The following is a 23,139-nucleotide window of genomic DNA, read 5'->3' as shown; positions in this document are numbered from 1 at the left end:
TCTCTCCCAGTGGACTGTGTGCTTACTAACAGCTCATCTACCATTGCTTAGGGCTCTTATTTTCTTCTAGTTAGAAAAAAATACTTTCTACTGTCAAGCTCCGACATCCCCAGTTATTGAAAGCTGGTGGGCATGGAACTCTCAGAGTTGCTCTCAAAGCTGCAGCAATGCCTGGATTCACACAGCCGACTCATGATGAATAGAGTAGTGCTAGAACAAAGGGACACTTGTAAAGGCATCTAAACCCATAACCAGACTTTTATTTGGCCACAAAGACTTCGTAGTACACAATTCATTAGGATTTACATGAACTCAAGGATGTATTGCTCTAGGTGACTGAAAACATGAAATCCCCCCCCAATACATTTTTAGGACTTTGATCTAGACATCAACTCATCATTTGACAACCTCAGAAATAAGCAGGACTATTTCTCATACCACAATAAAAGGCTGGACACTTTTTTCTAATTCTTTCTAGGTTTCTATAAAAATGTAAATGTAACTCAAAACCCTGAATGGATAGATACAAATATTCACCAGATGGGTTGTTCCACGAAGAGTTGTGCACCAATATTGATTTTAAAAGCCTGTTCTATTCAATGAAGTGCCCTTTAATATAGACCGCATGGAGAATTCAATGAATCCGATCTTTAATATGAATAAAGGCTTGCTAAATTCAGCATTTTGACATGTCCCTCTGCCAACCCTGTGTCACTTCTAGGAAGACTTCAAACCACTTAATCCAAACATTTCTCCATCATTGTAAATCCCTAGGTATTTTAAGTCAGTTCTGAAGAATATATTTATTTCATTTGATTAGTGATTCATTTACATCTGTCCCTCATTTTAAGGTCAACCCTCTAGTTTTAATATGGTGAAACTATTAATTTAAAATGTATTTTTCAAAAGAAACATTGAACATCAAATAGTCAAATCATAGTGTAAAAACTTGTTTGGCCATTTTCTGCTTTGTGATAGAAAACTAACGGGTCAAGCATAACACGAATAACCCTGTTACCCATTGATAGGCTAGAAATGTTTTAGCAATTCGATTTTTTTCTTGTGAAACTTGCATTCAATTGCCACTCCTGTTGCACACAAGCTTCCATTCCCCCTGTCACGAGAGGATTAATGGCTGATTTAAGACGAGATCGTCAACCCTGATAGGTCAACCCTGATACTTTATTCGGCACTTAATAGGCACTAACTATAGTCTTTAAAAAAAAGAATTAACCTATTGGAATGGCAACATGTGTTTTTTATGAAGTTGAACATGTGCTCTTTAGGATAGAATGTCAACATTTTGTGAAATCACAAGTTACACTTCTAAAAAAGGCACCGAACTGGTGGAAGGACCCAGATACTGTACAGGTAAGATTCTAATCTCTTACCATTACTCCTACATTATGATTGTCTACTTATTCACAACAAATTTTCTGTTGAACACAGGAAAGAGAACATATTGTGCCACAAAGATAAGATTTTGAAAAAATATATACTGAAAATACCAAAGACATTAAATTATTCAAGTTTAGTATTGTCATTAAATAATCTTAAATATAATACAATCATTTATTCATATCTATCAAGCTACAAAATCATAAATATTTGTGTGCTGTATTCTCTTGAGTTATAATAACTACCTGTACTTCCCTTCTCACTGGTTCATACTAGCACCCACCAGTGTCCCTCCCTGAGATGTGTAGAGCGTGGCCCGTCCCAGCTGAGAGAGCGGGTCTGCTCCAGCGGTGGTGGCCACATGGCAGGGGTCTGCGTTCCAGGGTCCTAAGGGCCACTCTTCTGGCCACCTCAGCAGCAAACGTGGCCCCCCCTCCCTGCCAGGCAGACACAGGCTGCGTCTGGGGCTAGTACAGATGCAGGTTGGCAGCCAGAGCTCCTCCTCCACATTTTGTCGCTCTGGCCACTCAAGGCTCCTGTCGCAGTCAGAGCAGATCTGAGACAGAGCAGCGGCAGACAGAAACAGATTATTCAAATAAGATACCGTCAATAGTCAGCCTCAGAGCTCAGTGTTACTATTGGTATGTTGGCATCACCATGGACCTTAACTTTGCATATTTGTCATCATGAATATTATCCAGAGAATTACTGTTAATACATGACTCACGAGGTATCATTCACCTCCCACTGCAGAAATACTGCCAATCATTCCCCTACCTAATACTATCCCTCTGTGTCCTCTGTTGGTGAGTTGATATCCATTTCAGTGTATTAACCTACCGGTACACTACTGAACAGGTCTCCTGCTGCCAGCTTGTCTCCATCTCTGCTCTGGTACTGGCTCTGTTCTCTAAACGGCTGAGTCTCTCTAGAACTCTCCTCTTGGTCTGGGGCAGGGAGGGTCTCCCCACTGTAGGGGAGGAGAGGGCTGATGGTGTTCAATGGGTCAGAATGGAGTGGATCTGCACTACCCACCTTAACCATGCCCTCTATTGACTACAACTAGTTTAGCTACACCTCGCTGCATATATCCACGTCAAAACAGAGCCTGTCTCATTACCTGATGGACCAAATCTTGATGGCTCTGTTCATCAACAGCCCTCGAACCAAATGCAAATTCAGTCTGCTTATTTTGGTAAACCTTCCACGATGTCCCAATCCCTGTTAAGCTTCTTGTTGACCGCGTCTGCCAGCTTTGTGTACACAACTGGCACCTCGGCTATTCCAGACGCATCGTTAATTTGTGCCCTTTTGTGCCGTTTCAGTCCGCCGGGATAAACAGGCTCACAGATGCTAAAATATTCCAACACAGATAATTAGACAAAGAAACAATCACAAGTATGAATAATAATCTGCATTGGGAACATTAGAACTTTTAAAACATGGGAACAGGGGGGATTTTGGGCACCAAGGGAAATGAGCTTATCAAATAAAGCTTGGCAAATGTGCAGTGAATGAAATAAGTCAATAATTTTAATGTGAGAGAGGAGCCCTGAGGAGAATAAATGAGCAATCGCCACATCATGCAGGGAGAACAAATGAGCGTGGCGCACAATTAGGCAAGGTCACATTCTGCTGGAGCTGTGAGCACGGGGTGCGCTAATGAGCTCCCTGTGTGTGTGTGTGTGTGTGTGTGTGTGTGTGTGTGTGTGTGTGTGTGTGTGTGTGTGTGTGTGTGTGTGTGTGTGTGTGTGTGTGTGTGTGTGTGTGTCTTGAGGGAGGAAGGAAGGAGAGAAGAGTAAGCAATCCAAACCCCTTTCCATCAAAATTCTGATAATGTACAGGCTCCTTTAAGGCAGACAGATAAGCTAGGTGGTAATTCGGGCGAGGGACAGGCTTGAAAGTGAGAGGGCTTGTGGGAGAGAGGTGGGCTATCAGACAATCTGGCATCTGGGCCAAGTAGACATGTAGTCAGGCAGGCAGGCAGTCAGTCAGACAGAGCAATAGACAGGTGTGTCGGCCAGACAACAGGTCGTTCAGTAGGTGCCACGTCACAGGCTTTCAAAGGAAAGTCAAAGTTATTAACTATTCAATCACATAAAGGGGAGGTGAAGGTGTGAAAGGTTGCAGACCAAAGCACTTTCTCTCCCGCGCATTAAGAGCCTGGTCCAGCGCTCCGGTGCTCTGAGTGGAAGAGAAATAGATTGCCTCCTAGGAAAACGACTGCTCACACAGTCTCTTTTCACCTTTTTCTCCTGTAATAATAGCAATCTGCTGTGAAAATCTAATCCCAAGTACCATTTACGCTGCATCTAGATAACTTCTGCTTGGGAAAGCGTACGACATGAATATTTCATTCGCTGATATCCAAATAAACAGTACAAGCCATCAATCAGCCGGCCTTCTAACAGGAAGTGAACTGGAAAGGGACATTGATAATGAACACCACGCGTAGAAGGAAATGCACATCTCACATCAGCTGCATGCCTTTATTTCTGCTACTGGCCATTAGGGCTGGGAATGGCCCGGCATCTCACCATACAATATTATTGTGATACTTAGGTGCCGATACGTATGTACAATATGTACTGCGATTCTATGTGTTGCGATTCGGTATTTGTGATTTTACTGTGATTTGATGTTCCAATCGTATTGCTCACCATATGTCTGCTGCAGTGACAAAAGTCATGAGAAAACGAGTTTTGATCAGTCCAATTTTTTTTTTTTTTTGGGCTCCCGCATTAAAAAGATGAAGGAAAAATACTGGTGTTTTGGTGCAGTTACAGCCAACTAGAATATCCTGATATGTAACTGTATCGATATGCATCCTAGTCATCCTGATCTACAACACACTGCAGTGTACATGGCCCTTACAAACACTTTAAATGTGGATAACCCGACCCGTATGACATATTCATGACAACAAATCAGGCATGAATACTGTCCTTCATTTAAGTAATAGCTATATTCTGGCCATTAAAGTCAGATATGGCTGCATCCCCCTCTCCTCCCCTCTCCCTGGCCTAATTCTCCCTCCTCAGTAGCAGATAAGAAGGATCAGCAGTCCATCCATATGCACACATATCTGTGGAGTGGATGTCAGGTCTCAGCTTGGCTCTAGCGCTGAAAGCCCTGGTAATGACACTTAATGAAAGCTGGGGAGCAGAGCCAGGCATGCGTAAGGAAGGAGAGGCCCAGTGTCCTTCCCCAGCATCCTCCTCCTCCCCCCCATCAGCCCTGCTCAGGCCCTCAGACACCATAAATAAACAAACGCGGTGCGTGCACGAGAATGGACAACTGTTCCCTCTGCTCCTCTCATTCACTTATTTATCTATTTATTTGTATTTACTCTCTCTCGCTCTCTCTCCCCCTCCCTCCGGCTGCTTTTAGAGGTCCTCTGTGTTCTCCCAGCTCCCTACAGGCTTCCTGGATGTCCTGGAACATTAGCTGAGTGAAGTCGCAGTCATCCAGTGGGCCTTTATAGGCTGAGTTTGCATCTGCCCTCCATTGGTATCAGGCCAGGCAGCACGCACGCATACACGCACACACACTTATTAGCGTACGGTACTCTCTCCAGAGCAATGTCCATCCTCAATGCCTCAGTGCTCCTCAACTACACATTGCAACTTTTTAAATGTTTTTTTAACACTCAGCCAACCAGTGATTTTTTCCCAAAGCATGCTAACTGTTCTTTCAAAGCAGGTTTAAAGTTCTAAAGGATCTTTTGGTACATTACCCACCTTGCATAAGAGGTTTGAGAGAGATCAGTGTGGTGTGCTGTAAGTGACAGCATGAGGATGAGGTTAGGGACATGATGAGTGTTGAGGTTTCCGTTATCAGAGCAAACACAGGGAATGATGGGATAGAATGGATCCCACTCACTACAATCAAGTTCAATCAAGTTTATTTTATATAGCCCTTCGTACATCAGCTAATATCTCGAAGTGCTGTACAGAGACCCAGCCTAAAACCCCAAACAGCTAGAATGCAGGTGTAGAAGCACGGTGGCTAGGAAAAACTCCCTAGAAAGGCCAAAACCTAGGAAGAAACCTAGAGAGGAACCAGGCTATGAGGGGTGGCCAGTCCTCTTCTGGCTGTGCCGGGTGGAGATTATAACAGAACTATGCCAAGATGTTCAAAAATGTTCATAAGTGACAAGCATGGTCAAATAATAATCATGAATAATATTCAGTTGGCTTTTCATAGCCGATCATTAAGAGTTGAAAAACAACAGGTCTGGGACAGGTGGCGGTTCCATAACCGCAGGCAGAACAGCTGAAACCGGAACAGCAGCAAGGCCAGGCGGACTGGGGACAGCAAGGAGCCACCACGCCCGGCAGTCCCGACGTATGGTCCCAGGGCTCAGGTCCTCCGAGAGAAAGAAAGAGAGAAGGAGAAAATTAGAGAGAGCCAAGATTTTCAAAATGTTCATAAATGACAAGCATGGTCAAATAATAATCAGGAATAAATCTGTTGGCTTTTCATAGCCGATCATTAAGAGTTGAAAACAGCAGGTCTGGGACAGGTAGGGGTTCCGTAACCGCAGGCAGAACCGTTGAAGCCTCTAATCAGCACAGTCAACACAGGGCTCTGATTGGGTTCACACAACCAGCCTAGTCTCTTCCTCCTATCTCACACTCACCAAAAGTAATCCCTTCAATCAGCCCTAACTTTACCACATTTCAATTTAGGAGGAAATAAGACGGGAACGCATTACAGGGAAATGCCAGTGAGCACAAGACTGGCTTACTATAAAGCGAGGTGGTATAGGCAGCGCAAAATGAGAAGGCTTCAACTGTCAAACAACCATATGGAACACAATTTCACCAATAAATCGCCTTTTCTCAGCATCGCATATAAAATGCAAGTTAAATTTGAAAAAGATATAGTTGTTACCATGGCAATGTGTGGGTGACGTCTGTCTGTCTAGACTAGTTTCTGAAAACAGACATGACTGGCCCAGAGGAGAGGAGACCGTGTCCTTGGATGGCTCTGTCTGTCCGTCCCTCCGTTAGGTGGGATGAACGAAACCTGATAGAAGGCTAGACTAGAGGTCATCTCTAAGCCCTCCAGTCCTCAGTGTCAGAGCACCAGGCCTTTGATTACCACCGTCCATAGCCACCTCTAGGATTTCCCGCCTGACTGCACAAATGTATCTTCGGTGTTAACAAGCTGCAGTGGTCCTGTGGGGCAGGAAGGGCCGGTGGCGTCTGGGCCCTGGCGTGACGAGACTGCAGTGGGGGTCACCCAGGGTGCGGAGGGGGAACTCGGAACAGCGAAACTGTTCTACTCTTGGAGATGGAGAGAGTGGCTGAGACAGGCTGGGCTGCATTAGAAAGGGGTGGGGATTTGAAACACCAATCTGCAGGCTTCTCAGAGGCTCTCAGGCCACTGATTTCACAGCCGGACGACACGGACCATTAGCCCCCAGAAACACAGATGCTAATCCCAGAACAACAGAAATCAACATGGCTGCCAATAGCTCTTATGAGTTAGACGGGCTCCCGCTCTTAACCAATACTGTCTGAGATGGGTCAATAGCAACAATCACCAACACGTTTCAGCTCTACTCTAGAAACACAGAGAGGAATTCACTCAGTCCGGGAAGTCACTGCTTTGTCACTGACGCTGTCTCTAGAGCCCAAGCAAAGAAACTAGTGAGGATTTAGAGGACATGTAGTCATTAGCCTCGTATGGACCTGCTGCTTCTTGTTCCTGGAGAACTGGGAAGTTGCCAGGGGATGGACTAGAGCCAAGCCCACTGATCCAGTGTCTCAGGTCAGTGCCAGTAGTACAGTACTCACTCTGTGTGGAGCAGCTGGACGGGAAGCCTGGTCAGGGCACTGCGCTGGCCACTCATACTGGCTTGAGAGGCCTGATACAAAAACAAGTGACATTACTCAATAAAAAGGAACAATGCTCTTCAATTGGTGTTATATTACAGTATATCAGGGTTGTAAATGTGTGGAGGTCTGACAGTGTTATCCAGTGTGTGTAACTGTGTATGGTACGTACCCTGAACTTCTCGGCTTCAATCCTGCTCTCTTCCAGCTCAGCCTTCAGCCTCTTCATCTCCTCCTGCAGACCCTCCACACTCTTCTGCAGGTGACTGAACACACAGTTAATAAACCGGGTCACAACTCCCGGGTGGCTCCATTTACACTTATTTCACAAGTATTGTCACGTTCTGACCTTTATTTCCTTTGTTTTTGTCTTTATTTAGTATGGTCAGGGCGTGAGTTGGGGTGGGCAGTCTATTTTTGTTTATCTATGTTTTTCTATTTCTGTGTTTGGCCTGATATGGTTCTCAATCAGAGGCAGGTGTTATTCATTGTCTCTGATTGGGAACCATATTTAGGTAGCCTGTTTTGTGTTGGGTTTTGTGGGTGGTTGTTTTCTGTCTTTGTGTGTCTGCACCAGACAGTACTGTTTCGGTTTTTCACATTTGTTGTTTTTTGTATTTTGAGTGTTCAAATTCATTAAACAAGATGAACAATTACCACGCTGCACCTTGGTCCTCTTCTTCTCCTCCAGATGACAGCCGTTACAAGTATAGCATGTTCCCTGCTCCATCTAATCTAAAGCCATCTAACGCCTGTACACTTGCTAACCAGTGCTCTAAACATGGGGACCTAATCATAATTAAAAACTGGGTGGTTTGAGCCTTGAATGCCGATTGGCTGACAGCCGTGGTATATTTAAGCAATAAGGTCCGAGGGGGTGTGGTATATGGCCAATATACCACGGCTAAGGGCTGCTCTTAGGCACGACGCAACGAGGTGCCTTATTGCGATTATAAACTGGTTACCATGTAATTAGAGCAGTAAAAATACATGTTTTGTCATATCCGTGGTATACGGTCTGATATACCACGGCTGTCAGCCAATCAGCATACAGGGCTCGAACCACCCAGTTTATAAACAGACCGTTTACCACGGATATGACAAAACATTTATTTTTACTGCTCTAATTACGTTGGAAACCAGTTTATAATAGCAATAAGGTGCCTCGGGGGTTTGTGGTATATGGCCAATATACCACGGCTAAGGGCTGTATCCAGGCACTCTGCGTTGCGTCTTGCTTAATAACAGCTCTTGGCCATGGTATATTGGCAAGATACCACACCCCCTCAGGCCTTATTGCTTAAGCATAGCACAATTTAGTCGAACAACAGGGTAGGCTGGATGTGTGTGGAAAAGCTCTTACTCCTTCTCTGCAGTGAGATGGATGATCATTTTGCTCTGGTCTTTGATCTTGAAGTTCAGTCTTTCATTGCCTTGCCTGTCGACAGGGTTAAGACAGGGTTAATGCTGCTTAGTGAATGTAGAGTAGAATGTGACTGGGCATCAGTGTGTGGAGTTAGGTATGCTCTTACTTCTGCTCCTTCACCCACTGGTTGACGTTGGTTACCACCAGCTCACTCTCCCTGTGTAGAAGAGAACTGTCTGAACGAGCGTTACCCAGAGACTGGCGCAACACCTCCATCTGAGACAGAGAAATGGGGGGGAGAGAGAGAGCAGGTAATGAGAGTCTACAACTCTAACAGTGTCTATCTGACATATCTGGAGGTTTTAAGGGTTCACTACCTCATTAGCTGCTGTGCTGTACTTGTGCTCCATGGAATCGCACTGTGAGTGTAAGGCATCTACCTGAACAGAGACACATGAACAAACCCCTACTGCACATCCTAATGGCTATGCAGCTCATTTTCCATTGAGAGGTGATTACTAACTATGCTGTTTGGCCTTTCTGTGCCAAAGTGTGAGGATATGTGTCATAACTAGAGCCAAGAGGTTTTCATGAGCACATCAATTGATCAGGAAAACTTTGGGCCTAGTTACACAGTTAGGCGGTAAGGCTATTATAAGGGCCCAGAGTTTTTCCTGATCAGGTCACATGGTCAGCAAAACCTCCTATCCTTAGTCATAAACCCTACCAGAATGTCCCCAGAACCCATTGTGTAAGTGTGTGTCTGACCTGGGCCACCTTGACATGGTAGTTCTCCCTGAGAGAAGCCATCTCCACCTTAAATCAGCACCACCTCCTCCTCCAGGGCTACCAGCTGCTCCTGGCCCCAGTGCTGAGACCTCCCCAGCTGGGCACCCAGCTCTGCCAGCCTGCCCTCACGGGACCGAGTCTAGGTGGGAGAGGGATGATACCTGTCATTGGCATTTCCTAATATCATTTTTGTTGTCATTTCTGAAAACTGATGGACCTTTTAAATGAATGATGAATGATGAGTCACAGCAACATGCAATGTATATTCATGAGGGTTTCCCATAACCCTGCCCAGGTAGGAAACTGGGAAACGATAGTTCATTAGTTAATTACATTGTAGTGAACTCTAGTAACATTGTCCTGTCATGTTGAGCCACTACATCAAAGAACTGGTCAACATAAAATACAAGTTTTTCTTTATAGGAACAATGTGAAGGCCAGCAGTAACCAGTCCTCCCTAGCCACATCCCCTGCCCTATCCTCTGCCTGGCTGGGACACACGGAGGCTGCGCAGTGTTCACATCCCCACCACAATGACCTTTCCACAAGTCCAGGGAGCACGCAATGCAGAGGAGAGGCAATACATGTGATGAAAGAAGCAAAGGCAATTAAAGTGGTGTGTGAGTGGGGATGAGACTGACTGGAGGCTCCAAACTGCAGTACTGTAGCTCTGTATTCCCCCTAACCCCTGTGTGACAGCATCACAACCCCAGTCTGGTCATCCTCTTGCTGTGTTCACCTGCTAATCCGTGCAAAAGGACAGCCGTGCACACACACGTACAGTATGTAGATACACATCAAGCACATAGACACCACAAACAGGTTACATGCTGTACAAACACACTAATGTTAACACATTCACACACACTCACATTTAGGTGTGTGAAATGAGTTGCTCTCCCCCAGCCCTCCCCAGAACCCAGCCATACCACACGGCCAGAGACAATCATTATACCCTTCCTCTGATCCCACCGAGCAACCAGCAATTATTTCTAAAAGTGGAAAGTAAAAACCGACAAACATACACACAGCTGCACATAATCATTATTTTTTGTGGGACGGGTTGTGCGGGGAGGGTGCAACTCACACTTCATTTTCTCTGGCGGAGTTTGCTGACCGCAAAATGACAAGGATGCTCTTCCTAAACCAATTAAGAGGGCAGAGCGCCGCTGTTACCATGCAACATTGACAGCACTTAAGGAGGATGACGTGAGACCACAGCGATGAGCCACAGAGATGTGCCCTCGGCTAAACACACATACAAACACATTGTAGAGAGGTTTGGCACTGCAGAGCAAGCACACACAGCTCTTATGTGCCTGTGTACACAAACAAAGTGCTTCGGATTTGTCACAATACAAACACAATGCTTAGACTATTTGAACCGTAAAGCCTCTTAGACATTTTCACATTTTCACTTGAAAACGTGTTACTACATTTCTGTACTGTATGAGTATCTCAGTTAAACTGTGATTTATATTTTGGCTATTATGTGAGGCAGTTCCTCTAAGCAAAACTCTGTGTTTAAATGTTGGTGTCTTTGCAAACTTTTTCTCTATGTACAGTTGAAGTCAGAAGTTTACATACACTTAGGTTGGAGTCATTAAAACTCATTTTTCAACCACTCCACAAATTTCTTGTTAACAAACTATAGTTCTGGCAAGTCGGTTAGGACATCTACTTTGTGCATGACAAGTCATTTTTCCAACAATTGTTTACAGACAGATTATTTCACTTATAATTCACTGTATCACAATTCCAGTGGGTCAGAAGTTTACATACACTAAATTGACTGTGCCTTTAAACAGCTTGGAAAATTACAGAAAATCATGTCATGGCTTTAGAGGCTTCTGATAGGCTAATTGACATCATTTGAGTCAATTGGAGGTGTACCTGTGGATGTATTTCAAGGCCTACCTTCAAACTCAGTGCCTCTTTGCTTGACATCATGGGAAAATCAAAAGAAATCAGTCAAGACATCAGATTTTTTTTTGTAGACCTCCACAAGTCTGGTTCATCCTTGGGAGCAATTTCCAAACATCTGAAGGTACCACGTTCATCTGTACAAACAATAGTACGCAAGTATAAACACCATGGGACCACGCAGCCATCATACCGCTCAGGAAGGAGACGCATTCTGTCTCCTAGAGATGAACGTACTTTGGTGCGATAGTGCAAATCAATCCCAGAACAGCAAAGGACCTTGTGAAGATGCTGGAGGAAACAGGTACAAAAGTATCTATATCCACAGTAAAACGAGTCCTATATTGACATAACCTGAAAGGCCGCTCAGCAAGGAAGAAGCCACTTCTCCAAAACCGCCATAAAAAAGTCAGACTACAGTTTGCAACTGCACATGGGGACAAAGATCGTACTTTTTGGAGAATTGTTCTTTGGTCTGATGAAACAGAAATAAAACTATTTGGCCATAATGATCATCGTTATGTTTGGATGACAAAGGTGGAGGCTTGCAAGCCGAAGAACACCATCCCAACCGCAAATGGGTCTTCCAAATGGACAATGACCCCAAGCATACTTCCAAAGTTGTGGCAAAATGGCTTAAGGACAACAAAGTCAAGGTATTCGAGTGGCCATCACAAAGCCCTGACCTCTATCCTACAGAACATTTGTGGGCAGAACTGAAAAAGCGTGTGCGAGCAAGGAGGCCTACAAACCTGACTTAGTTACACCAACTCTGTCAGGAGGAATGGGACAAAATTCACTCAACTTATTGTGGGAAGCTTGTGGAAGGCTACCCGAAACGTTTGACCCAAGTTAAACAATTTAAAGGCAATGTTACCAAATACTAATTGAGTGTATGTAAACTTCTGACCCACTGGGAATGTGATGAAAGAAATCAAAGCAGAAAGTCATTCTCTCTACTATTATTCTGACATTTCACATTCTTAAAATAAAGTGGTGATCCTAACTAACCTAAGACTGGGAATTTTTACTAGGATTAAATGTCAGGAATTATGAAAAACTGAGTTTAAATGTATTTGGAAAAGGTGTATGTAAACTTCCAACTGTATGTGTGTGTGTGTGTGTGTGTGTGTGTGTGTGTGTGTGTGTGTGTGTGTGTGTGTGTGTGTGTGTTGTACATGCAGAATCTATGGGGGTCTGGGAGAAAGGTCTCATTATCCAATCAGCTTTAGGAATACAGCCCCGCACACACAGAAAGGGCACTGCTACAAGTCACACCTCTTTTCTCTACAACAGAACCTGCTCTCTCCTGTAGTGGTCAATTAGTGTACAGTGCGACCTGTGGAGGTTAAGTCTCTACTTCAGAGGGGCTGTGTGCTCCACACTAATGACCAGGCATTCTAAGGGTGTAGTGTTCATTTCCAGCCCTGGGTATATATTACACTAGATAACCCCCTTTCCTATTATACAACACATAAGGTTGAAAGATTGAGCTATCACACTTCTAATCATGTGATGGTGTAATGGTTGGATACAGGCTGTAACAGTCTAGGATTTAATGTGAGGCTATCTGGTTCATGACCTAATGGTTGGCAGTGTCTGATCTAGAACCAGATCAGTGGTTATTGGATATTGACAATGAAATGACCACTCTGCTCAGCCATCTGACCAGTACCACCACACACACAGCCGCACACCACAAAACAAACATCCACACAAAATATACATTGCTAGTCCCACTACACATTATTTCCTCCACATTCATTAACCTAAAACAAGTTGAGAGTTGATGTTATTGTTTTAACATCACTATTTTCAATACATGCCTGACAGAGTACCAGTGTGTAAGCAGGGCACGCACCAGCTCCATGCTCTCATTATGGGAAGCCTGGGTGGAGGCCAGCTCCAGTCTCAGCTCTCTGAGGCTGTGTTGTGCTGCTGCTGGTCCCCTGCCTGCTGCTGGCCTGAGCATCCTCAACACACTCCCTCAGCCTGGACACCGTCTCCTGAAAGACGCTCATCTGGAGAGAACACACACATGGAACATGGGTCCCAAACTACACACAAAATACACTCAACATATGGACAGTATGTGACTGTGACCTCTGACCTCTTGGCTGTGGCTCTGGCCCGCCCTGCTCTCAAGCTCCCTCCTGCACTGCCGCAGCTGAGACTGGCAGGCTGTCTGTTCCTCCTGCAGCCTCTAGGTGGTGCTCTGCAGCTCTACCACACGCTCCTGCAGGCACCCCACAGTCCTCTCCCGCTCCCTCAGCTGTAGGATAGACAGCAGACTCACCCCTATCAAAGCTTCCATCAGGTGTGTGTGCCACTGTGTGTATATCAGGCTCAAAGATAGATGGGACTAAATCTGACAATCGCAGCGCCATTTTAGCTCTCTGTTCCAGGATTAAGTCACATGGATGGGCAGATAGATGAGAGATCTGCACTTATATGCATGACAGATTTTAAATTGGGATTAAGGAGATTAATTTCAGGCCGTAATTGAGTGGGAAACTTTTTGATCAGATTGATTTAACTTTCTAAAGATATGAATTATGTGCTTCAATTTAATTTCCTAGCAGCTGAACAGTTGGTAAATTGCCGCGCTTCAGGCTTGTATCCCTTTGGCTGGTGGAAAACTATTATTTCACTAAATTCATGACGTGTGCAGATCTGACTCATTTCTCTTGCTTCCTTTGGGGTTAAAAAATAATTACTATTTTTGAAACACAAATTCAGGGACGGAAACGAATTCAATTTGCGAGCATGGCTGGAGGGGGAATCTGAGTGGATTGTAGATGAGTGTAGCCAGGCTTCAGTCAGACACTATGTGAGGAGAAGACGCTCTCATGATGAATGGAAAAACAACATGTATGCCTCTTGAAACTTTTAACTGTCAGCAAGCACAGGTTTAATTCATGACGTTCACTGACACTAAATTATTTGTGTTGGGATATTGCCTTTAGTCATAAATCAACAGACAAACACTACATTATGATTAACATTTGTTGTGTGAGTGTGACATGCATTTGCAATATGTGTGAATTTAATGACTGCATATTTCTAGTTGAGCACTAGCTTTTGGATACATTAGTATGTGTGTGGAAGCACCTGGTTGAGTGCTGAGTTGTTGACTGCACATGTCTAGTTGAGTGCTAGTTGTATATACATTATTATAAACTGGTTGGTTCAAGTCTGAATGGAGATTGTCTGACAGCAGTGGTATATCAGACCGTATACCACGGGTATAGCAAAACATTTAATTACATTGGTAACCAGTTTATAATAGCAATAAGGCACCTCTGGGGTTTGTGGTTTATGGCCAATATACCACGGCTAAGGGCTGTATCCAGGCATTCTGCGTTGCGCCGTGCATAAGAACAGCCCTTAGCCGTGGTATATTGGCCATATTCCACAAACCCCCAAGGTGCCTTATTGATTAATTATAGTGTTTGACTCTACCTGGCTGTGAGCTGCTTCCAGGTTGGTTCTGAGCTGGTTTCTCTCTGACTCCAGCTGGGCCTCTCTCTCTCTGGCCCCCTGGTTCCTCTCCTGCAGCTCCTGCTGCCTGGTCTGCTCCTGGGACAGCTCTGCCCGCAGTGCCCGGCTGGCATCAGCCTGCTCCTGCAGCTGGAACACAGAGAGACAACCACAGTCACACAGCCAACCAACCGACCACACGTTTACAGGCAATATTCTAAGGTTAGGCTACATTTACATTTTAGTCATTTAGCACAGGGGTTCCCCAAATGTTTTCACTCAGGGGCCCCCCTTCCAGCATTGGGGAACATCCCGCGCCCCCGCCACGTCTATTTCTATGGGCACAAGCACTGTTCATGACAAACGGTTCACACCCCTCTTGTTGGTGGAGAGAACTTTGCAGGTGTAAAGTATCATGACACAAGGCGAGACCCAGATGCAGAAACAGGAGGCAGATGGTTGGAGTTAAAGATGTTTAATAAGTCCAAAGGGATTAGGCAAGAGAATGGTCGTGGACAGGCAAAAGGTCAAAACCAGTTCAGAGTTCAGGAGGTACCGAAGGGCAGGCAGGCTCGAGGTCAGGGCAGGCAGAATGGTCAAGCAGGTGGGCATGGAGTCCAGAAAACAAGTAAGGGTCAGATCCCGGAGGACTAGCAAAAGGTGAAAAAGGCAAAGCAGGAAACTGGGAAAACCGCTGGTAGGCTTGGACATACAAGACAAACTGGCACAGAGAGACAGGAAACACAGGGATAAATACACTGGCACAGAGAGACAGGAAACACAGGTATAAATACACTGGGGAAAACAAGCAACACCTGGGGGGGTGGAGACAATAACGAGGACAGGTGAAACAGATCAGGGTGTGACATAAAGCTTATTTCATTCAATTCTACACATTTTGTAATGGGGTGTAAAGACCATTTTGCAGTTTTAAAGCATATTGTCTTGCAATTCTATACATTTTGCCATGTCTAATGTGTATTCATGCCATGTTTGAGTGACCAAAAAATTACAACAATATATATCGGCTAAAAAAACAAAATAAAAAAATGTTAGCTGACATGGGCTAGGTGATCTGGACATTTCTGACAAGTTATAAATAGCTGTAAGATATGCAATGACTAAGATGACAAGAGGAACTGATGATGCACTACCCAATTTCAAAATTGCACCATGTGCATTCTACTATTACAACTTTCGAGAGTAAGCGTAAAGCCAAACTGAGTTCTTTAAAAAAAATGGAATAAGGGCCTCCCGAGGGGCGCAGCGGTCTAACGGCTGTATCACAACTGGCCGTGATCGGTAGTCCCATAGGGCGGCACACAATTGGCCCAGCGACGTCCGGGTTAGGGGAGGGTTTGGCCAGGGGAGCTTAACTTGGCTCAACGCGCTCTAGCGACTCCTTGTGACGGGCCGGGCGCCTGCAGGCTAACCTCGGGTCGTCAGGTGAACAGTGTTTCCTCCTACACATTCCTCCTACACATCCTACACATTGGTGCAGCTAGCTTCCGGGTTAAGCAGGCGGGTGTTAGGAAGCGCGGTTTGGCGGGTCATGTTTCGGAAGACGCATGACTCGACCTTCACCTCCCGAGCCCGTTGTGGAGTTGCAGCGATGAGACAAGATAAAAATTGGGGAGAAAAAGGGGGTACATTTTTTAAATAAAAAATTATTTGTATAAAATTATTTAAAAAATGTAAAACAAAACAATTCTCAATAAAGAAGTTATCAGCAAAGTCCCTGCTAGTAGGAAAGGTAAAGTGCAAGGCTACTGGGTCATTAGCTATCCCAAATCAATATATTGATCTAGTGTAATGCAACACCCTCTTTTCACGCCACTTCGATACAAAGTGATTTTCATGGCAGGCTAGGAGAGCATTTTCCCTAAACCTAACCATTTTCCTAACCTTAACATCAGTCTCCTAACCTGATACGACTAATTAACTTTGGTATCGAAGTGGCGTTAAAAGACTGTTCCTCTAGTGCAGTGGCTCCAAAACTTTTTACAGTCCCGTACCCCTTCAAACATTCAACCTCCAGCTGTGTACCCCCTCTAGTACCAGGGTCAGCTCACTCTCAAATGTTGTTTTTTGCCATCAATTTAAGCCTGCTACACACACACTATACAATATATTTATTAAACATAAGAACGAGTGTGAGTTTGTCACAACCCGACTCGTGGGAAGTGACAAAGAGCTCTTATAGGACCAGAGCACAAATAATAATATAATAATAATCAATAATTTAGCTCTTTATTTAACCATCTTACATATCAAACCTTATTTGTTCATCGACAATTTGGAGTAATTCACCACAGGTTAATGAGAAGGGTGTGCTTCAAAGGATGCACATAACTCTGCAATGTTGGGTTGTATTGGAGTCTCAGTCTTAAATCATTTTCCACACACAGTCTGTGCCTGTATTTGGTTTTCATGCTAGTGAGGGCTCTCTCACATAGGTACGTGGTTGCAAAGGGCATCAGTGTCTTAACAGCGCGATTTGCCAAGGCAGGATACTCTGAGCGCAGCCCAATCCAGAAATCTGTCAGTGGCTTCTGATTAAATACAATTTTCACAGAACCGCTTGTTGCAATTTCGATGAGGCTCTCTTGTTCAGATATCGATAAGTGGACTGGAGGCAGGACATGGAAGGGATAACGAATCCAGTTGTTTGTGTCACCCGTTTTGGGAAAGTACCTGCGTATTTGCGCACCCAACTCACTCAGGTGCTTTGCTATATCACATTTGACATTGTCCGTAAGCTTGAGTTCATTTGCACACAGAAAAATCATACAATGATAGAAAGACCTGTGTGTTGTCCTTGTTAATGCAGACAGAGAAGAGCTCCAACTTCTTAATCATAGCCTCAATTTTGTCCCGTACATTGAATATGGTTGCGGAGAGTTCCTGTAATCCTAGATTCAGATCATTCAGGCGAGAAAAAACATCACCCAGATAGGCCAGTCGTCTGAGAAACTCGTCATCATGCAAGCGGTCAGAGACGTGAAAATGATGGTCAATAAAGAAAACTTTAAGCTCGTCTCTCAGTTCAAAAACACTTGTCAATACTTTGCCCCTTGATAACCAGCGCACTTCTGTATGTTGTAAAAGCATTGCATGGTTGCTGCCCATATCATTGCATAGTGCAGAAAATAAACGAGAGTTCAGGGGTCTTGCTTTAATAAAGTTAACCATTTTCAGTGTAGTGTCCAAAACGTCTTTCAAGCTGTCAGGCATTCCCTTGGCAGCAAGAGCCTCTCTGTGAATGCTGCAGTGTACCAAAGTGGCGTCGGGGGCAACTGCTTGCACGGGCGTTACCACTCCACTATGTCTCCCTGTCATGGCTTTTGCGCCATCAGTACAGATACCAACATGAGCAGCAGCTACGGACCGTTAGTGGAATTCCCACGAGAGAGTAATGGTTAATGTGATTGGATGTTAATTATTTGACTAGGCTACCTGTATTTGACATTGTGTTGTTATTTCGCTGAACACTAGATGGTTTAATTGTATTTTTGGCAGTGAAACGAGGCTATTCAGTCGAGAGAAAAAAACTCACCCAAATGTATAGCCCCAATGGAAGATAAAAATTGAGTTTTTTTTACCCCCGACCACATTGCACATACCCCAGTTTGGGAATACCTGCTCTAGTGTAACAGGCCCTAAATGACTCAGGGTAGAGGAGGTGTTGTCGTTTCAGGACACTGTTTGTTGGAACTTGTTGGTTGGTTTGCTGTACGTGTTAATGTTAGGTCTTACCTGCTGCTGTAGAGTCCTGAGTGTGTCCTTGGGGTTGGTCAGCTCTGCCTCCAGCTGCTGAGCCCTCTGCTGGTGTGTGTTGGCCTCCTGCTAAGCACTGAGCTGGGCCTGCCTGCTCTCCCCTGCCTCCTTCAGACTCTCCACCTGGGGTCCTGATACACACACAGCCAGACACACCGTCAGTCAGGGGCTCCCAGTCTTTAAACGACCACTACTTTCAAACTGGCATGTTTGATACCTCTCTCTGCCAACGCTACCCCCCACATGCTGTAAACTTTGTTTTCACTCTTGTTCACATTTTCAAAATCAAAGGGAATTTCATTTATCTTGTGATGTAATGTGAAAAACGTGCTCATTTGAGAGTAATGCGTGTGTGTGTTTGTGTCTGTCAGATTTAATCTGAGCAGGCACGCATGAACATTTAATGAGAGGACGTTGCACTAATTCTGTCTGTGCGGTGCTTTGCGGTGTGGCATGGTGTAGTGGGGCAAGCGTTGGGCTGATGGGGCGCCGGGGCGTGAGTGATGGGATCAGAGCTGTGTGTGTGAGGGGTGGCCATGGCCTGTTTACCGCCAGGTGAAGCAGCTAATCAAATTCCAGGCCCAGTTCGCGCCCTCTCTCCCTGAGACATTAACTCAGACCACAGCCAAGCGTCAAAGCCCTCGTCTGCCCAGGGAGGGACATACCACGCGTTAGGGAGGGGAACGAGGGACACACCAACAGAGTGTGAAGGAGAAACTTCTACTGTACGTAGAGCAGAGTGTGAAGGAGAAACTTCTACTGTACGTAGAGCAGAGTGTGAAGGAGAAACTTCTACTGTACGTAGAGCAGAGTGTGAAGGAGAAACTTCTACTGTACGTAGAGCAGAGTGTGAAGGAGAAACTTCTACTGTACGTAGAGCAGAGTGTGAAGGAGAAACTTCTACTGTACATAGAGCAGAGTGTGAAGGAGAAACTTCTACTGTACATAGAGCAGAGTGTGAAGGAGAAACGTATACTGTACGTAGAGCAGAGTGTGAAGGAGAAACGTATACTGTACGTAGAGCAGAGTGTGAAGGTGGCGTTCCCTAGGGACATGTTCTACCAAGGAGCTTCCGCTCCTCTCTGCCAATACCCATCCGATAAGCAACACCTTTAGACAGTCTAAGAAAAATAGAGAACGAGAGATATAGAGAGGAGGTGGGCGGGAGTTGAGGGGTAAAGCCCTTCCAGAAGTGAGTGTGTTTGAGTGTGTGTGTGTGTGTGTGTGTGTGTGTGGAGGGGGGGGCCCAGAGCCTTCTCAGTGCTCACCTCCCTCTCCCATTGACAAGGCAGCCGCAGTAACAGCAAATCGATGGCTTGTGAATCCCCTGCATCCCCTCCTCGCCAGGCTGATCAATATCCCTGGCAATTAGAATCCCCTATCTGCATGGCTGTGGGGACCTCTGGGTGGCTCGCCAGCCCACAAACACCCAATTTAGTCCTCAGCCTATCACTTAATTACTAAATCCTCCCTAATGCCTATTGGCAGGCGGCGGGCGCACTCCAAGCGGCAGGACGGCTGACTGAACAGGAGACCTTTGGCAAGGTGCTGGTTAAGACGCTCCCATCCCTCTTCTCCTGGCCAGTTAAACATCTTATTTCACAAGAGGGCCCCGACCTGGAATGATCCGCCTATCGAGCGGCCGGCGCACACACAGCCCAGATGGACAGGGGGGGAGGAGGGGGAGAGCGGGGTAGGCAGCGTGCCAAGGGTCACAAAGCCATAACACTTTTCTCTCTTTCTCTCAGCCACTAAGATACAGACAAGATTGAGAGTGTGTGTGAGGCACAGTGGGTTTTTAAACACATTTAACATCAGATTTTCATCAGATCACATTTTTTTCACAGGCATTATTTAGAGTGATTGTTTGAGAGGCTTGCCTGAGTCATTAAGACACTGTGGCCTTACTGGCCAAAAGGTTCAGTTTGGATCTAAATGGGAATAAGACAGTCTTACAGACTCATGGCAATCAGAAAATACTCAAGTCACTGTTGAACTAATGGCTCAGTGAAATGTGAAGGATTGGGGTTAAAGACAGGGTTCACGACATGAAGTCATGCTGTGTGCTTGGCGGTGGAGGGCTGCAGGTCCCGACAGAGATCATTGAGTCACGGTTCGTCATTTTTCATCCTGCGGCCAAATCTTTCCAAGGAAATTAACTTAAATATGAGGCTGTAGTTTACTACAAGCGTCTGTAAATAAATATTGATAATAATGGCAAGAAGCGGAGGGAGCTCAACCATCGTGAGTCAAGGTGCAATCCAAAAATGTGATCAATTGAAAAGGAAAAGGCACAACGCGCAAATACCATGGTGAGGATTCTGCCTTTTTCCTTTTCAATAAATATTGATTACTCGCTTATTTGTATCTGCCTACAAATCGTACCGCTCCTAAAAGGTATAGCTATATCCTATATGCAAAACGTAGCTCAAGAGAAAGTGCAAGTGTCAGTTGTCATCATTCTTGCTGCTTCAAGTTCAGTAGCCATACCTTTCCTAGTTGGGCGTGTGAGATCAGGTGCGCGTTTGGTCTCAATTTAATAGTAGGCTGTAGCCTATGCATAGGTGGAGAAGCACGGGGCACTTCTCTTTCCAAGGAAATTAGCTTCATAAATATAATTAGGCTATAGTTTACTACACTGCCTAGTAATATATATGAATCCCCCATATTATTTTGTCACAGTCTGAAAATCATCCCGCTCCTAAAAGGTAGGCTATTAAACGTAGCTCAAGAGAAAGTGCAAGTGTCCGCTCTCTCTCCAACTCTGCTCTCTTCAAACTACTTCTAACCTATTGGCTGATATAGCCCAGTAATACTGATAGCCTAACATAATGGAGAATGTGAGAATCTCTGGTAATTTAACCTATTTCTTAGGTTATTTTTTGGACATTCTGATATTGACTATAGAGCACAAAATTGCTAGGACCATGGCTAGCAAGCTAGCTGCATCACATACGCCTAAAATAACATTGCGGGACCGCGGTCGGGTTCGGGACCAGTTCTTGCGGGAGCGGGTGGGAGTCGGACAGAAAGCCAGCGGGAGCGAATAGGTGCGGTATGAAAAGCTTGTGAGTGCGGGTGGGAATGGCATGAATAAATCAGTCATGCGCAGACCTCTACTTGGAGTCAGATAGAGACAGACAGTCAGAGTGCTTTAGGGAACCCAAAGCCATGTAGAGTACCTGGAGCCCTGCAGCTCATGTTCTGTGGTGCGGAGTCTCTCCTTTAAGGTGCGTAGCTCTGCCTGTAGCTTCCTCTGGGCCTGCTCTGCCCTCACCACCTCTGCCACCCGCTCTGCCAGGTGTTCCTGTGACCGATGCTGCCACCCCTCCCCCAGCAACACCTTCTCCTCCTGACGAGCCAGATCCTGGGCTGAGACACAGACACAAACATAGACACATAACATATTTTGATCATTTACTATCAACAATGCTATTATATTACATATCTTATCTGTTATCTTGTGTGTTGATTTGCCCTCCTTCTGCATTCATGCATGTTCCGTTGTTTCTTATTTTGATGGTCCCTCTGAGTGCATATGCATACGTTAGTATGCATGTGTGAGTGTGAGTGAGTGTGTGTGTCAGACAAAAGGCCCCAGGCTGTGAATTGATGGGCTGTTTCATTGCTGGCTAGCTGCTGAGGCTTCTGGGGCAGGCAGGACGTAAACAGGTGAATGTCTCAGACTGCTCATTAAAGTCAGCCCTAGAGGCTGCACTGCTGCTGCTGCCACTACAACCATGTCACTCTCCTCTTTCTCCCCTTCCCTCCTTCCATCAGCATCCCTCTCATTCCTTCTTCCTCATGCCTCTACTGCTTTTAACTGTTTTTAGAACCTCTTCTCCATCAAGGAAGGGGGAAGGAGACAGAGACAAACAGACAGACAGAGCAAGACAGAGAAATAGGGAGAGAGAGAGAGCTACAAAGGTACCTGACTACACACGAGTCCAGCTTTATAGACACCAGTCTCCCAGCCCACCCCCCAGGACTGTGTAATCCTCCTACCCGTGTCCCTGCAGCATCCCTGGGCCTCCTTTAGTTCCTCCCTGAGGGTCATCAGCTGGGTCCTGAGAGAGCCACACTCTGCCTCTCTCTGCTGTCCTTCTCTCCTGGCCCTCTGGACGTCAGCCTCCAGGCCCATGGCTGCAGCCGCCTGCCGCTCCACCTCCACATCCCGACTCCTCAGAGTCTCCCGGGCCTCCAGCAGGTCAGCCTTCGAACGCCTCAGGAGGTTATCCTGCTTCTGCACTGCCTGGGAGGGAAAAGAGGGAAGGCTCAGTCAAAGTGTGAGTGTGTGTGTGAACATACACTACCGTTAAAAAGTTTGGGGCCACTTAGAAAAACCAGTCTCAACATCAACAGTGAAGAGGCGACCCCGGAATGCTGGCCTTCTAGACAGAGTTGCCAAGAAAAAGCCATATGCCAGGTGTCTGTGTTCTTTGGCCCATCTTAATCTTTTATTTTTATTGGCCAGTCTAATAACTGCAAAAAGGTTTCCTAATGATCAATTAGCCTTTTAAAATGAAAAACTTGGATTAGCGGACCTCTGTACGCCTATGTAGA

General features: G+C 45.4%; 1 pseudogene; it reads right to left on the bottom strand.

The window, feature by feature from the left end:
- Positions 1 to 240: 240 nt before the first annotated feature.
- The window catches only part of LOC129852918 (centrosome-associated protein CEP250-like), a 179,088-nt pseudogene continuing 156,189 nt past the window's right edge, over positions 241 to 23,139 (bottom strand).

This window comes from Salvelinus fontinalis, chromosome 4, assembly GCF_029448725.1.
Source record: "Salvelinus fontinalis isolate EN_2023a chromosome 4, ASM2944872v1, whole genome shotgun sequence".
Lineage (NCBI taxonomy): Eukaryota > Metazoa > Chordata > Actinopteri > Salmoniformes > Salmonidae > Salvelinus > Salvelinus fontinalis.
This window is presented reverse-complemented; position numbering and strand designations above follow the sequence as displayed.